The sequence below is a fragment of the Chelonoidis abingdonii genome, chromosome 12, assembly GCF_003597395.2.
Source record: "Chelonoidis abingdonii isolate Lonesome George chromosome 12, CheloAbing_2.0, whole genome shotgun sequence".
Classification (NCBI taxonomy): Eukaryota; Metazoa; Chordata; order Testudines; family Testudinidae; genus Chelonoidis; species Chelonoidis abingdonii.
In genome coordinates this window covers 3,232,747-3,239,247 of record NC_133780.1, presented here as the reverse complement: position 1 = coordinate 3,239,247, position 6,501 = coordinate 3,232,747, and positions in this window count along the sequence as shown.

The following is a 6,501-nucleotide window of genomic DNA, read 5'->3' as shown; positions in this document are numbered from 1 at the left end:
GATAATAGTTTTTTGTCTTAACATGTATCTATGTATATAATGATTGTATATATTTGATTGCATATGCTCACCTACATTTTTCCTATGTCACTTGTCTTCTTAGACTACAAACTCTTAAGGGCTGGGAGAATGTCTTTATATATGTTTACACAGCATGTACCACAATGGGGTTCAATCCTGTCAGAGACATCTGGTCGTTATATTAATATGAACATTATATAATAATATTAGTAACCTGTGGCAACAGTGACTTAGTTTACTGTATGTATGTGGAAGGAGAGTTTCTTTGGATCAATTTCAAACGTACTAGTCAAGAATTTCTTTCCGCAACTGATGCTGAAGTATCAGTATCAACTAATGTTTTACTTATGCTAATAAAAAATATACCTTCTACTACCAACGGTCACTATATATCCATACTAACATTAGCAAACTATCAGAAATCTCCCATCTGAAGGGTGAATGGAAAACCTGCTAAACCTCAGGACACTGGCTTCTTCTAAGGGCTTGGGATGTTGAATGGATAAAGAGTGCTAGTCTGGGTATCAGGGTGGGTTTTGAGCAGGTGGGACTCTTGTCTGGAGTCAGCTCAGACTGATCCCACCTCCTTATTTTCAGAAACGCCCCTATCCCTTGTATCTGCATTCCCCATGAGAAAAGGCACTCCCATGTAGCATTCTACGAAATACAAGTGTGGAAGTGGGCAATCTGGGAACAGGTTATGACAGGTTGGATCACAGAAATCCTCTTGGGAACTGCCAGCTGCCAAGACTACTTCTGCCCCTGCTTTCCCTGCCAGCTTGGGAATCCAGCACCCTATCTTGTTGAGCCAGACACACCCGTCTGCTCCAACCCAGACCCAGGGTCTGAACCACATGCCCCAAAGCTGGAGACTTAACTGAAAACAGCTTACAGAAGTGTTCCTGTCTTTAATACTCAGATGCCCAACTCCCAGCGGGGGTCCAAACCCCAAATAAATCTGTTTTACGCTGTATAAAGCCTGTTTATAGGGTAAACTCATAAATTGTTCACCTTCTATAACACTGATAGAGAGATATGCACAGCTGTTTCCCCCCCAGGTATTAATACATACTCTGGGTTAATTAATAAGTAAAAAGTGATTTTATTAAGTATAGAAAATAGGATTTAAGTGGTTCCAAGTAGTAACGGACAGAATAAAGTGAATTACCAAGTAAGATAAAATCAAACACGCAAATCTAAGTCTAATACAGTAATAAAACTGAATACAGATAAAATCTCACCCTCAGGGATGTTTCAATAAATTTCTTTCACAGACTAGATACCTTCCTAGTCTGGACACAGTCCTTTCCCCTGGTACAGCCCTTGTTCCAGCTCAGGTGGTAGCTAGAGGTTTCTCATGATGGCTGCCTCCTTTGTTCTCTTCCACCCATTTATATATCTTTTGCATAAGGCAGGAATCCTTTGTCCCTCTGAGTTCCCACCCCTCCTTCTCAATGGAAAAGCACCAGGTTAAAGACGGATTCCAGTTCAGGTGACATGATCACGTCACTGTAAGACTTCATTACCCACTTGCCAGCACACAGGTGTACAGGAAGACTTACCAGTAAAACAGAGCCATCTACAGACAATTGTCCTGGTTAATGGGAGTCATCAAAATTCCAAACCACATTAATGGCCCACACTTTGCATAATTACAATAGGCCCTCAGAGTTATATTTCATATTTCTAGTTTTAGATACAAGAGTGATACATTTTTACAAATAGGATGATCACACTCAGTAGATTATAAGCTTTGTAATGATATCTTACAAGAGACATTTTGCATGAAGCATATTTCAGTTACATTATATCTAAACTTATTAGCATATTTTCATAAAATCATATAGAGTGCAATGTCACACAGGTATTTAGGGTTAACTAGCAGGTAGCTGATTACATTGCTGTGGGAGAGGTAGACAGTAAAATGGAGGGAACTAGCAGAGAGGAGAAGAAGTGAGATTCTTTCAAGATCCAGGGTTTTCTGAAAGAAGATGAGATGACTTGATTTTAAAGCTGGTTGCTGCTGGTGCTGTATCCATAGCAGTGAAAGATTCACATTTAGGTATGTATGTGAGTGTGTGGGGGAGAGAGAAGATAGCAGTTTGCATTACAGCCTATAGGGGAGCCTATGGTTGAACCTGAGCTGATAACATGAGTTAAAAGATGAGTTGCCCTGTTTTCCCTGTTATTTTAGTCTAAATTAGCTAACACAGTTTAGCTAATCTGAATTAGGAATGCTTTTTTTTTTTTTTTTGCTGCATTTCAGATATAGCCAGAAAGAGATTGATGGAGGGTGGGGGAAAGGTAGCAGATGGTCTGAGAATACTTCTCTACAGCAGCTGAGAGGGTGATTCCCAGCTTGGGTACACATATATACACTAGCTCTGCTCAAAGGAGCAGACTGATAATAGCAGTGCTGCTATGGCAGAATGGGTGGCGGCTTAGGCTAGCCTCCTGAGTATAATCCTGCCTAACCCTCTGTGTATGTACATGGGTGGCTAGCCTGAGCTACATTGATTATACTGCTATTATTTTTAGCTCAAGCAGAACTAGCTCATGCATGTCTAGCCAAACTGTGACTAACTCTCCCAGCTGCTGTGTAGACATACCCTAGGAGTGCAACTGTGTGTAGATCTACTTCTCACAGACCCAACACCTCTTGATGCTGGTAAGGAGCTGTACTCACCTCCCTTGCCTGGTGCATTATCAGAGCAGGATGTCAGCAACTGCAGTGGGGACAGGTTCCGGTTTGTATACCTGAAAGAGATCAAAAATGGAGAAATTAAATACACTTTGCTGAAATTCTTCCATTTGGCCAAATTCTGAAGTCCATGCTTAGTATGTATTTAAACTGTATTTAGGCCAAATTCCCATTGCACTCAGTGGAACTACTCATGTGTGTAAAGTTACTCATTTACATAAATGGATTCAAGCTCAAGACTTACTGAAAAATATTGATCTAAAATCCCCAGATTTTGCTCAGTTTTTCATTCTCACATTTTAGTGATATACCCTTACTGATATAAAATCTGCTCAAATTTCCCCTTTTTTTCTCTGTAGTTATCAGATATTGATCTAAAACCACCCTGAATCTTGTTCCATTTTCCTCTAAGGTTTTGTATACACAGAAACACTCAGGTAAATTAATCGGAATTAACTTTCACAATGGATTAAGTACACCTTATTAAACCCCTGTTAGAAGCTCTTATTCAGAATTAAAATAACTTTAATTCAGTTTACTTAACATTGGAAGTGAATTAAGCTAAAGGCACTCTAATTCTGTGTAAGAGCATCCACGTGACTGTATAATGTGGTTTAACTAATCCACTTTAAATTCACACTGTTTGGATCAATTTTCCTGACGGTCTCTGTGTAAACAAACCCTAATTAATGAATATTGTTACAAAATTCCCCCACTATGGGGTTTTCTCCCCCCCCCCATTTTTGATTACAGGCAGTTTGAAACAGTTGGCCTGAATCTTTTTCCCACACAGAGTGTAGAAGCTGCTCCCTACCTATCTGTGTTAGCTGCTGCCTACTCCCACCTGCCAGAGCCCTGTCTGGTTTCAACTTCCCTTCTCTTCTGCTATTCAAGCAGCATCACCCACAGCTCCCTGTATGAACGGTTGCTGAAGAGGACTTAATAGTGACCTAAAATCCCTCAGATTTGGCCTCTTTCCTTTTAATTATTCAATACTGATTTACAATTCCTCATATTTTGCCCCATACTTGCATTATTGAATATTGATCTAAAATCCCTTCTGATGCTGAGTTCCCCCACCCTACCCATTTTTAAATACTGACATAAAAGCCCCTCACATTTTGCTGTTCTAATTTTCAAATATAGATAAAAATCCCTTCTATTCTGAAGCAATTCCACTCCTCCAACACTAAAATGTATCCACTTCTGCTTTTCAAGGGAAACTACTGTCATGAAACATTGCCTCACATTGTGGAGGGGGGGACTAGTGGGGGTTAAACCCTCCCATGTTCATTTTCTTCTCAGATTAAACCCTTTTTCTCTCTCATTCTCAAAGTGCTAAATCACCAGCCTGAACCCTATCTTTGAGCTGCTGTGCTGCCTTATCACAACTGTCACAGAAATTGAGAAATTAAATTCCTTCCTTTTCGTTAAACTGAGGGGATTTTCTTTCACATTATCAAATATTGATATAAAATCCTCTCAGATGTGATCCTTTCCTTCTTAACATTGAACACTTATTTAAAGTCTCTCTGATTTTTCCCCACTCTCTGTAATTATAAGATGATCGAAATTTCCCTCAGAGGTTGACACTTTTCTATTTTTAACTATCATCCTAAAACCCACTCATCTTTTCCCCCTTTTCTCTTTAATTCAAAATATAGATAGCATAGTAGCTTTTTCCATTACTAAGTCCATCTACTTCTGCTTTTGGCAGAAAACAGCTGGCCTGAAGCATTTCCCCACATAATGGATGTGGAAATGATGAGTTAAACTATCTATGATCAACTGTCACATCAGCTTAAACCCCTTCTTCTCCTCTAAGTCTCAGTTACTGATCTGAAATCCTTTCTGTTTGGCCTCTTTTCAATCTAATTTTGAAAAACTCATCTAAAATGCCCTCAGATTTTGCCCTTTTTCTCACCAGTAATTAAATATTGACATAAAATCACCTCAGATTTGATCCATTTGCTCGCTAATCCTTGAATGTTGATATTAAACCCTGTTAAAATTCACTTTTCTCACTAATTCTTTAATGCTGTATAAAATGCTCTTACAGTTGGTCTTTTTTTCTCTCTGTTGAATAGCAATATAAAATGTCCTAAATTGGTGGGATTTTTCACCTTCTAATTTAACCTGAAGCCACTTGGCTTAGTTTTGGAGGGAAACAATGTGTCGGAGTCTTTATTTCACAGGGTGGTGCAGGAGCAGAGGGATTAAATTCCCCTGTGATCAATTTTGCCCTCATGTACCAATGTGTTTGCTGATTAAAGCCACTTGCCCACTATTTAACATTCAACAAGCTTAAAAGCATTCATCCCTCCAGCTAGTGATGTACCCAGTGAAGGCTGCCCATGTCAGCCCCATCTCCTAATTTCCAACCAACTGCCATTCCTCTCCTGCTACTCTCGCCCAACTGTCATGGAACCTTCTGGCACCCCCCCCCCCCAATCATTTGTGAATGACTGGCAAAGGGGAAATTTTCTCTATCGTTACTGAATATTGGTGTTGAATCCCCTCAAATTTCACCTCATTTTTTCCCTAATTCTCATTCCACTCATATTTTGCCTTGGTTTCTCACTGATTATCAAAACAAATAAATATCAATGATTATCAAATTGGTATATTAAGTCCACTGGGATTTATTTCCATTCCTTTCTGCTTATCAAACACAGTTATACATTTTCCTCTGTAATTGTCCTGTTTCTTGCAAAACCTGGAATATTGGTATAAAGTACCTTCAGATTTTCCTTGGTCTCTCTCCAGTTGTATAGTGATACAAAAATCATGTAAGACTTGGTTCCTACCCCCTCTAATTCTTTAATATTGTGAGTAAAACCCATTAAACGTTGTTCCTTTTCTCCCTGCATTTTCAAATACCGACCTAAACTCCCCTCTTTTTTTCTCCTGTTCTCTCTAATTGTCATATATTTATTTATATAAAACTCCCCTAGTTTTGTCTTTTTTTTCTAATTATTCAGAATCAATCTCAAATCCCCTCAGATTGCCTACATCCTGTCTAAAAAATAAATATTGATATAAAATCTCCTCATTTTCTGCTCCCCATCCCTCCCAAAAGGCACCTGGGAGGTTGTCATTTGTCTTGGGAGAACAAAGAACAAGCTGTAAAAATCAGCTTGAAATAAATGACCTGAACTGATGTTTCTACCCATCTATCTCCAGGACATGGCAGTCATTGCACATTGTAAATCTTCCTTTAGACTAGCTTCCAGTGACTAGGTCCAGGGAGGGGATATATTTGGTCAAAGAATGGGGAGGGGTTGGGGGGAGTGGGGCTCTCTCTGGTCCTTACATGGAACTTTTTAAAAAGAGAGACTAAAATTCTCTGGCCCACGAGATCTGACTATACGATCGAATGGTTCTTTCTGCTCTTAAACTATGACGTAGTCTATGACAACCTCAGAATGGAGGTTGTTTGTTATGCTGAAATGTTCATAACTCTGAACAAAACGTCGTGGTTGTTCTTTCAAAAGTTTGCAACTGAATATTGATTTAATACAGCTTTGAAACTTGACTGTGCAGAGGAAAAATGCTGTTTTCCCTTTATTTTTTTTAGTCGTTTATGTTTAACACAGTACTGTGCTGTATTTGGTTTTGGCATTTTGTTTTTTTTTTTGTCTCTGCTGCTGATTGAGTCCATCCAGTTCCAAATGAGGCATGTGGTTGACTGGTTTCCTCAGCATGATCCTTCCTGCACTTTTCTGCAGCGGGGTAAGGAAGACCACCCTTTATTAGGAGTTGGGGGTGAGGAGTCTCTT